Source organism: Vipera berus (genome assembly GCF_964194415.1).
Source record: "Vipera berus genome assembly, chromosome: 6".
Classification (NCBI taxonomy): domain Eukaryota; kingdom Metazoa; phylum Chordata; class Lepidosauria; order Squamata; family Viperidae; genus Vipera; species Vipera berus.
The window spans coordinates 67,157,151-67,176,145 of NC_138208.1; the positions used below are offsets into that span (position 1 = coordinate 67,157,151).

General features: G+C 38.0%; 1 protein-coding gene across 2 annotated transcripts in view; it reads left to right on the forward strand.

Annotated features, from left to right (window-relative positions):
* Positions 1 to 213: 213 nt before the first annotated feature.
* Positions 214 to 18,995, forward strand: part of LARGE1 (LARGE xylosyl- and glucuronyltransferase 1) — a 385,917-nt gene continuing 367,135 nt past the window's right edge. Inside the window, exon 1 of one of the 2 annotated variants that reach the window (XM_081331422.1) lies at positions 214 to 372. The gene's annotated coding sequence lies outside the window, so the exon portion shown is untranslated. The remainder of the gene's footprint in view (positions 373 to 18,995) is intronic. The other variant, XM_081331421.1, reaches the window with a different exon arrangement.

An 18,995-nucleotide genomic window follows, 5' to 3' on the forward strand; every position in this document is an offset into this window, starting at 1 on the left:
CCAAGTCGTCTTCCTCTCCGCTCTTTCCCCCCCCCCCCCCAGTTCCGCTGATCTCACCCAAATTGGGCCGACGGGAGCTTCCCCAGCCTGGGACCGCCGGAGGGATCCCGCAGCGCCGGGCTCAGTTGGAGCGGAGCCTTGTTTTCTGTTGCAACTAACCCGCCCCCCCTCCCCGGCCGCCGCTTCGCAGCATCTCCAGCGAATTAAAGCCGGACCAGGACGAGGGGCTTGCCCCTGGTCTCCCGGCGCGTTCGTCGGAGCAAAACAACCACTCGGTTTAAGAAAGGGCCAGTGTCACTGGGGATCCCCCACTGACAAAAGACTTGAGAGCTTTCCGCGGCGGCGGCAACGGCAGCAGCAACTACAGAGAAGGTAAGGAAAGGGTTGCTCTGGGCTTGGGCGGTGATGCTTAATCGGCTTGGCATTGCTTTGTGGGGAAGGAGAAAAAGGGGACAGCTTTTTTCCGCTTCTTCGTTTTCTCCTCTCCCCCCCCCCCGCTTTGGAAATTTTCCTGCACTCCGATCCCACACATATTTCTGTAGAAGAAAATGTGCCTTCTATGCCCCCCCCTCCCTAAGAGTCTGATAGAATTATAGCTATAAGGCTAATGATCTGTTTTAACAGATCCAAATAAAGTTGTTTATTGCACATATAACATTGAGGAACCCACTGCAATCTTGGGAGCAAGTATCCCAGATCTGAATGGATTTCTACAGGATCATAGCAACTGCAAAAACGTTCCCTAGTAGATGATATATCTTTTTTCAGTAGCTGACAAACAATGACTAGATTTTATTTAGCACTTAAGGCACTTGTGTGAGATTGAAATTCCCCCATAGAAAAAGTAAATTTTGACTGCTTTTTTCACTTTTTTAAAATGATGTTTCTGAGTCTGGGACTTTAAAAAAGTTGGGAGAAATGTCACTTGTTACCTGTCATTGAAAAGATTGTTTCAGGAGACTTTGTAAATGAAGAAGTTGGATTTATTTTTTCCTGTAATAGTTGGGTATTCCGGAAGTGTTTGAACATAAAAGATTTCAACTTATTAGTGAGACTTTAAATCTCCTCACTGACCTCAATCAGATATTTCCACTGTAGAGTCCAGACTGCATGACAGCATGGCGGGGGAGCAGTGGGGGGAGTGTTAGAATCCTATTAGTACCACTATTGCATTATATGCCACTTTAATAAAAAGAGATTAAAAGGTGGCTTAGAGAAGAGGAACATGTTTACAGTTAGAGTAGAAATTCCTTTTAATCTTAGTATGCATATAAATATATGATTTTCGAGCCAGTTTGTTATAGGAGAGAGGGTGAAGCATGATTTAGGTATTGAGAAGAAAGAGAAATTTGTCCTAGAATAAAAAATACGAAAGAAGCAGATGAAGATTTAGAAAGAAATGTGCAGTTTGTCCATAAGCATGTACATGCTTAACTAGGCATCAGTTTGCCAAATGAGGCATACTTTTTAAAATAATTTTGATATGAACTATATTGGAAGAATTTTCTGTGATCCGCATGTTAGTACAGTATGTGTACTAATGTAATAAAATCTCTAATGGAGAGCCTTGATTAACATGAAAGCTTTCCTTTTATATCAGAATTATATTCTACCCTTTGTTTAAAATGACACAGCTAGCAAAAAACCTCCTTCTTTATCTACAAATAATTGCTGATGTATCCACACCTGAAGGTATATTAATTAGCATGCTAGAAAGGTCACTTCAACATTTCCACAAGCAAGCTTTCTGGCTGCTTTGACTTAAGCGATTACATTCAATAAAGAGCTGTCACATTATCAGCTGTGTCCACTTCTTTTCCAGGATGAATGGACAGTAAACATTTTTCAGTCTTCTCTGAATTTAGTCTCCTCCCTTAATAGACAATGTGGTTAAATGGGATCTTTTAAAAATGGATTGCTTTTAACTCATTAAGTACAGTGTTAGACGACTATTTAATTGAAAGGGGGGGGATGTTTATACACTTACTTACATTACATTTCTGCAAGAGATTTTTGTTGTTACACTATCTAGCTATTGTACCATTTAATTCATTGAGCTCATCTCCCTGGGGAACAAATAAACAATGTATTGACTCTATAGAGGTAACATGAAGTTTGTCAAGGCTTTCTTTAAGTATTGCTATAATTATTCCTAATTTATAGTATGCATTCCACATCCATCTAATATAGTCCTCTTTTGGCTGCATAAAATATTTTTTGATGACTCTTTTTGTATTATCATTAAGGACAGTGAGTAAAGGTTTTTGTTATAGTTGATTGATTCTGGAGGCATAGGTAAAAATGTTTTAATTAAACAGCTGTAAAATCTTGAGCAGTTAGCCCCGAATTTCTCTCTTCATTTTATTCTTTGCCTTATGTGCTTAGAATGGAATATGATAGACAAAGCTATAAGCTAAGATGTAAAATCATTAACTTGGCACGCTAAGCAGTGTTGTATAACTATAATATACTTTAATATAATGAGCTAACTTTTTAAAATGTATCTCACTTTGTTCACTGAATAAAATAACTCAGGAGATATTAAGTGACTCTTAAGTCTGATTTTAAGTAAACTCACTTTACATAAATTCAGCTAGATTAATGAATTTTATGCGATAAATATGTGAGAGTTGTGGTGTTTTGTCTTGCTCACCCTGAGATTTTAATTCAGTGTGCCAAGTTAGAGTGGTATATGATTTGCAGTGTTGTAGACAAATGAACAAGTATGGGCATTTTGTACTGTAGAACAATCATTCAGTTTTTATATTAAATATTGGAAGAAGAGCTGGGAGGAATCTGACAAGAACACAAATTCTAAAGAACTCTCTAGCAATATTTGGAAATTTTCAGGTTATCAGTGCTTTCTAATAGAATATTCACAGACTTTATTTTCTCAAACTTTGTGGGAAAGAAAACTGAAGTGACCACTGGGATTTTCAGATAAGTTTTTAAATCTTAATTCAGCATTGAATTGTAAGCAGATAAATAGAGTTTGTTTCCCTGGCCTTGATTCCAGTTATGAGGCTTCCATTTAATTTTAGTAAAATTAGGAAGTTGAGTAATTATTTCAGCATGTAGTTATTAAACTAAATGTGTTAGTGAGTGCGGTGCTAATTCAGATCAGTATAGGAAGTTATGCACTGTACTCTCTGGAATCTTAGTACATTAGCTGTTAAAAATAATGATGACCCTTTTAGCTAAGAGGACATGCATATGAATAAGATGAATGATAAATCACTCTGTACTCAAAATGTCATATAAATTACTCTTTATCACCTTTGTACGTAAGAAATAAAGAAACTTTGATAAATGAACTGAAGGTTGCTTACCTTTCCCCTGTGATTTCAAGAAGGACTTGTGAGCACTCCATTGGAATAATGTTTTAATTTTATATATCAGCAGTGCTGAGTAAATTGCTATTTGTATTCTTCAATCTTCTATTCAGGAATATATTAGAGCAATACTGTTGTTGCTATTCTTGGCCTCTCCCAGTACATTGGGAATCTAGTAAGTACAATGAGTCCAAATTCTAATAAGATAGATAGAAAAATCTAACTTAAAATTAAGTAGGTTCAGGAACTCCTACTACCTTAACATTTTTGTTGTTGTTATTGATGGTATAACAAAAAGGCAGGTAAAAATCTGCAGTGGCTGCATAGTCATTGATAGGTAATTGACTTGGCAGCTTTGCGGTTGAGTGTGCACAAGTTATGCTATCTATATTAAGGCTACTCCTTTTTTCCATTATTTTTCCTCCCTGAGTACTGCCTAGAATCAGTATTTTGGCTGAATATCTCTGCTGATGTCATGCATTAGCAGTTTTTTTCCTTCCATTCAATTGTCCAATTCTTGTAGATTGCCTGGAAAAATTTCTACAGTTTTCTTGGAAATTTTTTTTAAAGGTGGTTTACCATTCCTTCCTTCCCTAGAGCTGAAAGAAAGTGACTGGCCCAAGGTCACTCAGCAGGCTTTGTGTCCAAGTCAGCACTACAATTCACAGCCTTCCAGTTTCTAGCCTTGATGCCTTAACCACTACACCATACTGGCTTTCTGATTACCAACTACTTACAATAACTATGCTTTGTGAATACACTGGAAAGAATGTACTTGAATATGTACTAATATTAGTAGTGCTAGAAGGTAAAAACTAATAGCTATGAAAATGGCAGATATCCTGTCTGTGTTTTTTTTAAAAATAATATATGTTAGATTTGAAATTTCATTATGCAGAAATTTGATAAACCTTTTAGATATTGAAGAAGTACACATAAAAGAGAACTGGAATAGGGTTGAATACTAAAATGCTAGATACTGTATGCAATATTGAACTTGATTAGAATTATAAGACTTCTCTAAATACAATGCTGCTCAGAGTAACATGGAATTTACAAATATACTACAGAGGTTGCAATAAAACTATACTTTTTCTGACAATCAGTGATAGTTATTAGAATATTTCACCTAGGTAAAGTTATTTTCTTCACAAATAAATTGCATTGGTGCATAGAACTATCTCTTCTGTGAGTTTTATTCAGCATCTGTTATTCTGCGTGCCTCTTTTGGAAATGAAATGTTCTTATGTATTCTGCAGTGATGCACAGTTACAAAATTTGCCTAATCACCTGAGCATTTTTTGTTACACAGGTATCTATGTACTTGAAATATGGAAGTATTTCCATATTGGCCTTCAAAATCCAGTTTTCATAATTGTCCTTTTTAGTTATGTATCTTGGAGCTCACATATTGGGATAAATTGATACTAGAGAATAGTGGCCATAAAGTGATTTGTTTAATTGGCTATGTTGCATAAATTTAGTATAATTCAAGAAACCATAATGCTTATCATTTTTTCAACAAAAAATCTGTTCACATTAGGTACATTATGTGTGAACTCAGGTAGTACAAAAGAGTGATGGATAATTTGGGATGGACAACTAATTCTCTGATTACAAACTTTGACTTTGTACTTGGATCATGACCTATTTCCTTGAGTTTGGGTTTAAAATGTTACATTGAGACTGAAATTTGTAAAAAATAAAGTAGGTGATGCTGTGCTACATTTTTAAGTAAGGGAAAATCTTGTTTTGTGTTCCCCTATGTTACAACTAAATTACACCTAGGATACAACCATAGAATATCTAAGCATTGTGGTCACTTTTGTACTTCACAATTTTAGACACCAGAAATTTTGTTTCTAAAGAAGAATCTGCAATCATTGTGAAGTTGCTTTTCTCAACCCACAAAAGTTGACCACACCTGATTATTCAAAACAAGTGTATGTAGGTGACATTCTTTATAGTATTAGGTTTTTGCTATTGTAGATAAAAAGCTTTTATAGGTTAATCAATTACTTTGACCAAAAAAGTTCTACAAAATTCTGTATTCTGTTATGAAATTTGATTGGGGGGGGAGGTTTACTTGTTTGTTTTTATTTGTAAAAAGTAAGCAGCATATAGAAATGCAAGTTTCAAACACTAATCTTACTTTGTTGCTGTCAATGCTCATATTTTGTACTGACCACATGCCATTGGTGAATTACGTGTTATATATTTGCTTTCCATTTATGTAAACCATAAACCTGGTGACCAAACTACAGCAAATTCCATTTTAAATCTTTTTCTAGTTAATATTGTGGCCAAAAAAGCGTGAATACATACATTCTCTAGAGACATTACTGAGAACCCAAAGGTAGCATTAATGAATGAGTGGGCGTGCTGAAATTCAAAAATAGAATTAGAACAATTAGGATGAGGTCTCTTTATATGTTTCCTTTCTGATTTTAATGGTGATTTTGGATCATCAGCAATCACTATGAATCACAAACCTTTTGTGTAATCAGACATTTCTGGCACCTAAAATGCCATCTTCCACCTACAGCCAAACCAATAATCTGTGTGTCCTTTGGTAACAACTTGCTTCTCCTATACATTCTTGTCTTCACTTTAGGTTTTGGTGCAAATGAGGATTGACAGTAGTATCTATAACATCTCTCAGGCTTAACTGCCTAGAGACACTGTATAAGCTATAGCTAAGCAACAGCAACATGTAAGATTTCTGTCATCATAACAAGGAAAAACTCAATCAATGTGAATATATGCCACATTAGTGCATTTCATGCTCTGATGGCCTCCAATTCAATTTTGGATACAATTCAATTTCTGATGCTCCTCATTTATATCTTTCAGGATTGATGCAAATTCTATTAAAATCCATGTGAAGATTCCACAGGTCTTCCATTGGGTTTAGAAGAGATCTGTTGTTACCAACTTTAGTTCGTTAGAATCAGGCTTGTTGGTGTGTGTTGTAGTTGGTGTGTTAATGAATCAGAAATACTATTGCATATCTGCCTGTTAAAATTATGCAGAGTATGCAGATAGTTGTTGCTTAATAACTGGTCACTTAGTGACCATTCAGAATTACAACAAATTTCCCAAAGGCTTCTTATGACTCATTTCTGGAGCTCTGATGGCTGCACTTATCCCCACAGTCACATGAATGTGCATTTTATTTCCTGGCAACTGGCTCACCTTTTCAGCAGGTTGCAGCATTCCTCAGTCACACGGCCATGGTTAATGACATTTTTTGCTTGTTTTTAGCAATTTCTGGCAAAAAAAACATCCATAGGAATACACTGATATGTTTAGCAACTGTTGTGTTCATTTAATAACCATTATGAGAAATGTCATAAAATCAAGTCTGGTCACATGGGTGCTTCAACATATAACCACCATGACTTGCAGTGGAAATTCTAGGCTCCATTATTGAGACATATTGACACATAATTAGTCAAGGACTACCCATATGCTCATTTTTTAAAGGTAGGACCAATTAATTTTTTAAGAAAAGTTTCAGAACCCAGCTTCAGATATACTGATAATTCCACCATGACTTCTCCACTTCCTGGTGTGAAGTTTATATGATTAGGAATAGAAAGAGAAGAAGAAAAATATTCTTTCTTATAGTAAATGCTCATAATTACCTTTTAAAAATTATTTTAGCCAAAGTCATTCAAAGTGAAGTATTCTTTTGGATCACTTTCCTAGTTGTTTGGGGAATTACACTTACATGATTTGAGGCCTTCTTTAGCTGTATTCCTGAACTTTGAAACATTCCCTGTGCCTGCTCTGATTAGGGGATAAATTGTTGGTCTTTAAAGGCTGAGAATTTTTTAATTTTAATTTTAACTGGGTTTTTTTTATTTTTCTCAGGGTTTTATTTAATCTTTTTTAATTTGTTTTAACGTTTGTATTGATTTTCTTTTAAATGCCCTGTAAACCGCCCTGAGTCCTTCGGGAAAGGGCGGTATATAAATCTAAATAAATAAATAAATAGGGTTAAAAATACATTTGTGATGTTTTTTTAGTTGATGATGTGATTGATTTTGTTTCAGTTGTTTTGGATCAATAAAAAATAGTTTTTTTATTATAAAGTTTATGTCTGCATGTCTTCCTGTCAGTTTTTTTTTTTGACTGCTGGCAACTGCCTGGACAAGGCACTGTGATTTTCTTGGGAAGATTTCAAAAGCTGTTTGCCGTTGCCTGCTTCCTAAGGCTGAGAGAGAATTACTAGCCCATGTCACCTAGCTGGCTTTATATCTAGGGTGGGAGACAAGAACTCACACACTTCTGATTTGCTCTCAAACTGCTTTTAAATATTAGAAAGGTCTTATTTTCTAATATTCAATCACTGTTCTTCTGTAATTTGAATCCATTATTCTATGTCATCCCTTCTAGAATGGTTAAACTTTAACCTTAATTGCTATCAAGTGGCTTCTACTGAGTTACTAAAACACCATTTTTAGTGTATAAAATGTAGTTAATAATAAGACTCATAGGCATGGAAACACTGGTGCAAAATTACATAAAATTTCTCTTCAATTCTAAAGATTGACCTTTTCGTAAAGGATGTCACAAATTCACTGGAAGATCTGACTGACTGGTAGGAAAGGTAAGCAAATGAGATCATGTTCAGGTACAGTGATTTTCAAAACACAACATGCTAAGAGTTTTCTGGGGGCATCATAGGTTTGTGGTATACACTATTAAGAACAATGTGACTATAACTATGTCACATAATTTTAATCTCACCTATTTAAGAGTCTTGTGTTGTACTTATGAACTTAAAAATAGTTGGAACCATTTAAATCAGAGCTCCCAAACTTTCCGGCTTGGCGGCCTGGAAGGAAAGGGAGCAGCAGGGAAATGTGCACATGTGCAGTCCTGTGTGCACATGCGCAACTGGGATGCATGCACAATGGTGGTACTAGCATGTACCCACATGTGCAAGCAGGGCATCTGCAGTGTGCACACTGGCACCCATGCGCATGTGCAAGTAGGCTGCTGGTACCCGCATGACGCTGGCAGCAGTGCTAGCGTCCCTGCATATGTGCAAATGGGGCCGCTAGTGCTTGCGCTGTGGTGCTACCATGAGTGGGAGGGGGGCTCGCCAGCTATTCCTGGAGCCCGGTGGCCAACAGGCCACAGCCTGGTACTGGGCCACAGACCATAGTTTGGGGACCCATGATTTAATTCAGTAAGCCCAATCCTGCTTTGTGCAAAAATACAAATTTAAGCATATCTGATGGATGTTTGTCCTCTTGAATACATGTAATGAAATGAAATGAATTCTACCACATCCTTGAGGAATTAGTTCTACTTCCAAACTATTTTTAATATTAGAAAGGTCTTTTCTTTCACAGTCTGTATTCCTGTAATTTGATTCCATTATTCCATGTCTTCCCTTCTGGAATGCTAAAGTACAAGTCTTGGTTTCTGTACGCAGTTTATCCTTCAGGTATTTTAGAAGTGTGGTATCCTATTTTTCTTTATTCTCTTTTCAAGACTACGTTCAGTTTTCCCAGTCTCTATTTACAGGACTTAGCTTCTAGTTTCCTTGAGTATCGTTGTTACTCCCAAATGCCGTGCATTTTGTCTAGATCCTCTTAAACTTCAGTGACTAGGACACAGTCAAGGTAGGTTTGACCCGTGAAGATTAAAGTATAGCTGCTACTTTCCATAATTTTGCAACTATAATTTTGTTTGATGCTGCATAAAATCTCATTTTTCTTTCATTCACATTCCTACATTATTTGCCAATGTTTAATGTTCATTAGGTCATATAGGATTAAAAAAATGCTTATTTTTATAAAGGATAGTCAAGGATTTTGTCCTTTCTCAAAGCCTTTCTGAACAATTTTCCAAAACAAGTGAGAGTTTGTGTGTTGTACAGTATGGAAGACAAATAACTTCAACAAATTACACTTCTCTCTTTCAGGGATCAAGTGCAGTGTAACACTTTACTGTTTATCCCAGGGGTACTTGAGCTAACCTTCAAGAGTTAGCTTAACACATCTTAAAGCTAATGGCAGATTCTACATATTCTATGCATTCTCTCTCGTCTAAGTTGTAGTTCACATACATTATATGGAACATGGCAAACTAATCACATTAATATTTGTGTGCCTATAAAAATTTGTTAAAAATGCTCTACTTGTTATTCTGAGCAATTAATGCTTATTTTCTACAGAGATAAATTTCTTGAGGTGGCATTCTCTTAATTTATACTTTTTTAAAAAAATATCTTGAAATATCTTTGAAAACTTTTGTCTTTTTTGTAAAAAAAAAAAGACCAAATGCTGTTTTTGAAGAAAATACTTTTATTCTACCTGCTTAGGTGAATGGATTCTAATGGATTTGCAAACTGATCACATGATAATTCTGGAACTTTTGTTCTCTGGTGGGCATTTGAAGAAGTACTGTTGGTAATAGCAATAGCACTTAGACTTACATACTGCTTCACAGTGCTTTTCAGCTTCTTTAAGTGGTTTACAGAGTCAGCATTTTGCTCCCAACAGTGTGGCTCCTCATTTTACTGACCTCACAAGGATGGAAGGCTGATTCAACCTTGAGCCAGTGAGAGTCAAACTTCTGGCAGTTGGAAGAATTAGCCTGCAATATTGCATTCTAACCACTGCACTACCACAGCTCTTATAGTGTTAGATACAGAATTATCTCTTACAGCATAGATTGGACCTGGTTCTGAAGAAAAATCTTAATGATACTAATCAGATATCTTACATATCTGCTATTCTGTTTGCTTTTGACTGCATCTATCCTTTCCAGAACTGCTTTGGAAAATGAAAGGTAGATGATTTCTTTCACATGGAAAAGAGCACTCAAATGATTTTTATCTCTAGGGGGATTTCATTGGACATTTCACAATAGAGCCATTATTACCTTTCTGATATAATCTACCTTTAGGCCAATCTTTATCTTCATCTCAGCACTATTTGTATGCCTAACACATATTGTAAAAAGGAAAAAGAAAACTGCTGCTTTTTACCAGTTGGAAGCAAAAGAGGAAGGATGATTATTGCTAAGGTGATGTTTCCTTATAATAATTCCTCTTTTCTGTTTCTGGTATGCTGTTTTACCAATGCGTTGATAAGAGGTTTAAAGGAGCAATTTTAAGGACAGATCACAGTTAACTACATTAGGGGTCCCCAACCCCCGGTCCATGGAACAGTACCGGTCCGTGGCATGCCAGCAACTGGTCCGCACAAACAAGCTAATCCCCATCTGTGGGATGCAGGCAGCATACAACACAATGCACTCTCCGGTCCGTGGAAAAGACTTTCTCCATGGTGCCCAAAAGGTTGGGGATCTCTAAACTACATGGTACTAGGTGTGAAGAAAAATGATCACTACATGTAGAATGATAGTTGGTGAAATGCTATAAAAAGAGCAATTTCTCCAATAACAGATTCTAGATTTTTTCTTCCTTAAAAACAGAACAAATTTAATTAAAAACCTAACTTCTCTTTATATAACAATAACAATATTAAAGGAAAGCATGATTATAAGTATTCTTTGACTTACAACCATTCATTTAGCAACTGTTCAAAGTTACACTGTTACACTGAAAAAAGTGTTGACCAGTTCTCATAGTCAGTGCTTTTTTTGTAAAAGAAAAAGATGCCGGAACTCACACATGTCATACAAACCACCTTGCCTACCCTACAAGGTTCCATCCAAAAAAGGTGCCGGAACTCCATTCTGAGCCTTCTATGAGAAAAAAAGCCCTGCTCATAGTTATGATCGTCGAAGCATCCCTACAAAATCAAAATTTGGGAGATTGGCAACTGGCATGTACTTACAGCAGTTGCGGCATCCCAGGGCCATGTGCTCACCATTTGTAGCTTTCTTAGTTGGCTTCTGATGAGCAAAGTTAAGGGGGAAAGCCAGGCTTGATTAACGACCATATTTTTTATTTTATTTTTTAATTCCATTTATATCCCACCCTTCTCCAAAGACTCAGGGCGGCTTACAAGCTTAATTCACTTAATAACTGTAGTGATTTGTCTATCAACTATGGCAAAAAAGGTTGTAAAATTTGGCAATATTTACTTAACAACCACATTCCTTAAACAATGGAAATTCTGGTCCCTGTTGTGATTGTAAGTTGAGGACTACTGTATTTGTAACCTTACTACTTAGGATGTCAAGACTCTGTCTGATTTAAATCCTGTCATATAAATGATTAAATGTTAAATAGCTTTGTAAGTCTACAGTTGCTTCAAATTTTCACAGTTGATACCAGAATACTGAAGAATAAAACATGGATATGATTTGCTGCAATTTCATAAATAGATTTTGGGATATTTTATTTGTTGACTTGTACCCTTGCTCTTGTCCCTTAGAGCAGGCATGTCAAACTCACGACGTAATGTGACGTCACATGAAATATCGTGACTTTTCCCCCATTGCCAGCAATGGGGTGGGCGCGGTTTCAGTATGATGCATCCGGCCCACGGGCTGGCAGTTTGACATGGCTGCCTTAGAGACTGCATCTTCTGAATCTGCTTTATAGTTCTGGAAATGGGAGCTCACAGTAGGAATAGTTTGTTGCTTCCAGAAAATGCAGTTCTAGCTGTGAAATACAATAATATTCTTAGGTTTTTTTTGCTGACTTATGAACATAAGAGGAAACTGAAAATGATACATGTTTTATATAATCAATATAATTATAGTGTGAATTATCATGTGGCACAAATTGAAACATAATAATTCATAAATAATTGAGTTCACTTGAATGGAACTTACTACCTGAGTTTAGGATTTGGCATTGGGAACTTTGAAAACATGAATTGTTGGGATATATTTTATAAGCATTTAAACATGTATGCATTGTAATTTTCTGTTTGGACTAAGCAAGAGTAAGCGAAATATGGTAATGGAATGTGAAAAAAATAAGCGAAGACAATAAAAGCATGAGATAAGAAAAAGAAGCAACGCTAAATTTAGTTTATACCAGCATCATTTACTATACCTCTATTTATCTTTGCAAACCATCTTGACTTCTATGATGTACATATACTGGTTCAGAAAGACACAAACATTTAGATATAATCCTAAAACACTGTTATATTCATTGCCCAGGAAAAGAAAAATGAAATTGGAGTGTGTATGACAGGTATGCCAAACATATTTCACATTGGGAATTATCTGTAGATGGGAGTCAACAGATTTTGGGTGGACTTGGTGATGAACAAAAATGTCCTTTTGTCTGGAATGGTCCTAGCGACCACATATTGTCATCTGGATAGAGACAGCAGACAAATACTAGTTGTCTAATCTATGCAAAGACAGATTTGTCTACCTAGCTTAGTAAGACAGATATGTCCGATAATGCAAATAGAAAACTAAAGCAAGTTCTTAAAATTAAAGAAAAAATAAATTGAAATAAGATATTAGCATGAACCAGTGCCAGTTAAGACTCTGAGGAAATGTATTGTTGTTTTGGTGATGATAATGCAGGATTGCTACACATTTTTAATACTGCACATAAACATCTGTCTTACATGTTCACTTTTGTATTTTGGACATATTTGAAACAAGGAATCTGAGCTGGTGGCATTAATTCTTCCTATTGTGAAAAGGAACAATAAATGAAGACAAGGATCAGTTCTTTGTTCCTTTTGTGATTGTGGATAAAAAATATCCACAAAATGTATAAAAATGTATCCTCCCTTTTCTTTAGTTATTACCTTGTAATGGAAAAAGGTGGTTGTTCTAGAACTACCTTTTCTTTTTAAATACCATCTAAGCAGCTCTCCTGCTGTGACTTCAATAATACATTATTTCATGTTCAGAGGATTTAATGTGTTTTTTTTGTGGTTTTTGTGAGTTGCAGTTAGATGATAAGAAAAATCACTATAATAAGCTGGATGTAAATGCCTGCTGACTTCTTCTAAAAATTTCAAACCATTTAATTTCCCTCAAGTTCTCCAAACATTGCATGGCTTGTACATAGACAGGAGATCCTAGAAAAGATTCAGCTATGATAAATGTTTTATAGATAAGAACTTGGAGAAAAAGTTCCTTGCTGATGAATTCAATAGGTGAGTAATATCTTAGTTAAATATTATGTTATATAGTTGAAGGAATAATGGCTATCTGGCTATTATATTATATTGAAAATTTAATCTCTAAAATTGCTAAATTAAATTACAGCTGAGAAATGTTTCACAATGAAATAATTGCTTTTGAACGTGAAGTGTAGGAAATCCATGTTTAAGACATACCCACTTAAAAAAATTTTGCGTTTGTATTGGGATTGAAGTCTGCTTTATTTTATGAAAGCTTTTCCCTTCAATATGAATGTTACACTTATTTTTTTTCTTTCGTGTATTTATGATGTCTTGTTCATTTGTCTATATTATGTATTATCCATCTTTGGTATAAAATGTCAAGTTAGGGACTATAAATATTTTAAATACAATTCAAGACAGGAAAAACTGGTGCCTATGTTATAGTCATAATGCTAAGAAGGCTACAATTTGACTTCAAATAGCTGTTGCTTAATAAATTATTTGAATTATAATTTATTGAATGGCATAACGTGAAGTTTTTCCTCATGACACAGAATCTACTGTGCTGCCAACAAACTTGAATAATAATTTAGTAAAAGAAAACACTAACTTTGTATACTGTAATACAGGTAACTTCTAACCGTTCATTTAATGATGGCTCAAAGTTACAATAGCCTTGGAAAAAGGTTTTTTATGATAGTCTTAGAAAAAAGAGCTTAACAATCTGTACTCACATTTATGACCATTGCACCACTTTCACAGTCATGTAACTGCAATTTGAGCAGTTGACAGTTGGTTCATATTTATGATTGGAAGAAGCGTCATATGGTCATGTGATTGTGATATGTGACCTTTTTTGCCAGACCACTGAGTCTTTTAACAATCACATGATTAATTTAATGACCACATGATTTGTTTGTAAACCACCAAAGAAATCATTGTAAAATTGGGTCTGGTCATGTGGTGACTTGACCCCAGCAATTTACAACCAAAATTCCACTCCTAATTTTCATAATTTTAGGATTACCTGTAGACCATAGGAATATGTGCTGCAAATAAAAATTGGGATATAATTTATAATTATAATTATTATGTTGGAAGGGACCTTGGAAGTCCAACCCCCTGCTCAGGCAGGAAACCCTATACCATTTCAGACAAATGGCTGTCCAGTCTCTTCTTAAAAACTTCCAGTGTTGGAGCATTCACCGCTTCTGGAGGCAGGTTGTTCCACTGGTTAAGTGTTCTAAGTGTCAGGAAGTTTCTCCTTAGTTCCAGGTTGCTTCTCTCCTTGATTAGTTTCCATCCGTTGCTTCTTGTCCTGCTTTTGGGCGCTTTGGAGAATAGCTTGAGTCTCTCTTCTTTGTGGCAGCCCCTGAGATATTGGAAGACTGCTATATAAACTTAATCAATCTGAGTTATATTTTAGTATCAGAGTTTAGGAGCAAGAAGAGAGAAAGAATATATTCAAATGCCATTCAAGTACAATCAACAATGTAAGCCTAATATAGTATAGCAGAAACAGCAAAGAAATAGCAGCATGATGCATATACCTCCCACCATCATAGGTAGTCCTTACTTAACAGTAAGCTAATTTGGACCAGAAACTTCGTTGTTAAGCAATATGTTTATAAATTGAAAAAGCAGGTAACCACACCACTGGGTGATGGCAGTTCCAGCAGTCCCAACTGCCACCATTAATAAAGGACCATGTGGGCCATTAAGTGAGCATTCACAGCTTCTGGAGGCAGGTTGTTCCACTGATTTAATTGTTCTAACTGGAAATTTCTCCTTAGTTCTAGGTTCTCTCTTTGGTTAGTTTCCATCCGTTGCTTCTTGTCCTGCCTTCAGGCGCTTTGGAGAATAGCTTGATTCCCTCTTCTATGTCTTATGCTGTCAGCATCTTAAATTCTATTCTAAGTTCAGCCCCATAGCATCTGTCCAGCTACATTTCCATTACTTGTATCTAGATAGTCTTCAATATATGTATATTTTGCTGCTTGTTTCACAAACATTGTCTATAATATAATGTGTATTTTCTGGTTGTGTTTTCTGCCATGTTATGTATATCGTTTAGAATCAGAACCAGCAAAAATAAATTTAGTTCACTTCCACATTGAAGTTTTAATGTCATTCCTATGAACCGCATTGTCATCAACCTCCTTGGCTCTACTTTTTCTGCAGTTGCTGAATTGTTGTAGTGCCATAGTATTCTTTTGCTTCATTAATCCAGAAGTAGATTTCTAGCTCCAATTCAAAATGACTGTCTTGTTTTCCTCAAACCCCCCCCAACTGAGAAAATAAATAGGTTGTGGTAGATGTTATATACTGGGTTCTGTGCTTGATTTAAGAGACGAGGCAAGAGAGTTCAGCAAGAATCATTCTTTATTTGCTTACAGGAACTGAACTGAAAAACAGGGCTGCGAATGCAGCTATTTATACCCTGGCCTCTAGGAGGCGGCCAATAGGTTTAAAGCAACCTATTGCTGCCCTAGAAGCAGCCAATAGCGGCGCTGAAGACAGGTTGTCTGAGGAGCTGGGAGCCGTTAGCCAGCTTCCCTGCTTAAGCAACCTTCCAGCAATTAACCCCATGTGATACTCTTTGGTAAGACAAAGCCCAATACATTACACCCCTCCCCCCTAGAATGTACACACATTATAGTAACAAAAGGAATGCTTACAGCAATTACAGAGTTAACAGAGATACAAAAGTAGTATGCAAAAGTACACGTTGTTCCGTATTTTGCTAATACAGTGGCTTTCCTGGCTAGCAGCAATTCAATGACAAATATAACATTATAACTCAGTTATTTTTGAACAAAATCCTGTAAATATGCAGGAGACTTGCGAACCCTCGTGGAATGCCTGGGAGAGCTTGTCTGCCGGGCTGGGTAGACCAGGGTCCATGAGTTCGAGCGAGTCTGGCTGACTCGGAATTCTCTGGCTGGCCATTCCAGGTCGGCCCACCCCAGAGTCTAATCCTTCCGCAGAGTTAGCACAGCGGCTGTAGTGTTCTGGTTGACTTTCTTCATCAGGGGCCCCATGTTGCACTCTCGGGTTTTGCCCCTCTACGACCACCTCCCCGTTGCTCTGACTGCTTGGAACCTCAGAGCACATGGATTGCTCAGCCCGGCTGCCGGTTTGAGGTCCGTGGATGGGACCTGGGACGAAGTCCTCATTTTGTGGCCATTCTGGAAAATGCTTATTAAGCTGATCTATATGGAGACAAATGACTTGCCCGCCCTCTAGGCCCACTTTGTATGAAGGAGGGCCCGACGTTTTGGTGATTTTCCCTGGCATCCACAAGTCCCCATGCCCATAGTTCTGGGCCCACACCCCGTCACCCACTTGCAACCCCCTCGGGGGTCTTGGGCAAGAGGTCTCTGCTGCCACCTGCTCTGTGTGCAACCTGTCCAGTTTCGTGATTAGTCGCCTCCCCCAGGGCAGCTCTGCTGGGCTTTTGCACGTTGCTGTGCATGGTGTGGAATGTTGGCAGAGCAAAAAGTCAGCCAGTCTGTGGTGCCAGTCCCCAGTCACTATGTGCTTCAGTGATTCTTTCGTGGTGCGCACCATTCGTTCGGCTTGCCCATTACTAGATGGATAAAATGAAGCCAATGTCACATGCCTAATGAGGTTTGCCCTTAGGAAAGCCTGAAATTCTGCCACAGTGAATTGGGCCTGATTATTGGACACTACGACGTCCGGTAGCCCATGTGTTGCAAAGAGTTTCCTAAGCACCTGGATGGTCCTAGCAGTAGTCATATTTGCGATTGGTATACCTTCCAGCCATTTAGAGTGGCTATCGACCACTGTCCCTGAAAGGGCCCAGCAAAGTCTATGAATCCTCGACCAGGGGGTTTGTGTCTCCTTCCATCTATGAGCAGGAGGTCTGGTATTTCAGGCCTAGACTGCTGACACATGTAACACCCATGTACTTGAGCTTCAATGGCTTTATCTAATCCTGGCCATCATAAATAGCTTCATGCCAAAGCTTTCATGTGAACAATACCCGGATGACCTACATGAAGCGATTGCAATACCCTGTCCCTCAATGAGGTGGGAACAATGACCCTGTTCCCCCATAGAATACAACCCTTATGAGCCGAGAGCTCGTGTCTCCGTGTGAAGTAGCTCTGGAACTCAGGGCTAGGGCTTTTTTCTAGCCACCCTGTGTGCACCCAAGATAGCACTCTGCTTAGAATCTTGTCTGCCGCCGTTTCTGCAGCTATGTCCCCCACATGGAGGGGAAACTCCGGCAAGTCCTGAATGGACAAAACGTGGGCTGCTGGGGCCGGATCTGGCTTGATTTGAGGCAGTGGAAGCCTGCTCAGGCCATCTGTATGGCCCATATCCTTGCTGGGTTTGTGAATTAGCATAAAGCTGTATGCCGATAAAAAATGGACCATCTTAACATTCTAGGGGATAAGATGTGGGGTGTCTGTCTGTAGTGAACAACCCCAATAGCGGTTTATGGTCTGTGAAGACCGTGAAGTCCCTGCCATACAAGTAGTCATGGAATTTTTTTATTCCAGCTACTATGGCCAATGCCTCCTTATCAATTTGTGCGTAATTACACTCTGCGGAGGACAGTGTCCTGGAATAAAAAGCAATCGGGACTTGAGTTTCATCGCTCTCCAAGTGACTTAGGACAGCCCCTACCCCATATGGGGACGCGTCACACACAAGGCATACTGGCATCGATTCCTTAAAGTGAATGATCGTAGAACTGATGGACAGTAGAGCCTTTAATTCCTGAAAGCTGCTTTCTTGAACACTACTCCACTTCCACGCAGTATTTTTGTCCAAGTGCTGGTGTAACGACTCTGCCACTGCAGCCTTGTTAGGGAGGAACACATGGTAAAAATTTAGGAGGCCTAGGAATGCCTGAAGCTCTCCCTTCGTTTTGGGGCTGGGTACCATCTGAATGGCTTTCACTTTTGACTCAGCATGGTGGATGCTGTCGGCATCAATACAGAAACCCAAGAACTCAGTTGAAGGGACTCCAATACTATACTTATTCTTCTTAAGCTTAAGGCCTGCTTCACGTAGCCTTTGGAAGACGGCTCTAAGCTTCCTTGCCAGCACCTCAGTGGACTCACCGGCGATGAGCACATCATTGAAATAGGGGCAAACCCCTGGAATGCTCTTGAGCGTTTGCTCTATAATGCCCTGAAAAATGCCAGGAGCTACGCTGAACCCAATTGCAGGTGTTTTACTTTAAACGCCCCCCTGTGGGTTACAATTGTCTGTGCTGTGGCTGTGGCCTCATCCACAGGAAGCTGTTGATAGGCCTGAGCCAAATCTAATTTTGCAAAAATTGTACCACCTTGCAAGGATGCCAGGATGTGGCTTACTACTGGTACTGGGTACGCATGCTGTTTGAGTGCACGATTAATTGTGCATTTGTAATCAGCACAGATTCTTACCTTCCCGTTGGCTTTTAGTGGCGTGACGATTGGGGTCTCCCATTCACCCCCATCTACGGGCTGAAGTACCCTCTGTTCTATGACGTTTAATCCTGACTGGTACTACAGTAGGATCTAGTTTAAATGTTATTGGCGGGCCCGTGTACGTCCCCAGACCTGAGTCAAACACATCTGCGAATTCTTTGCATACTGTCGCTAGACTC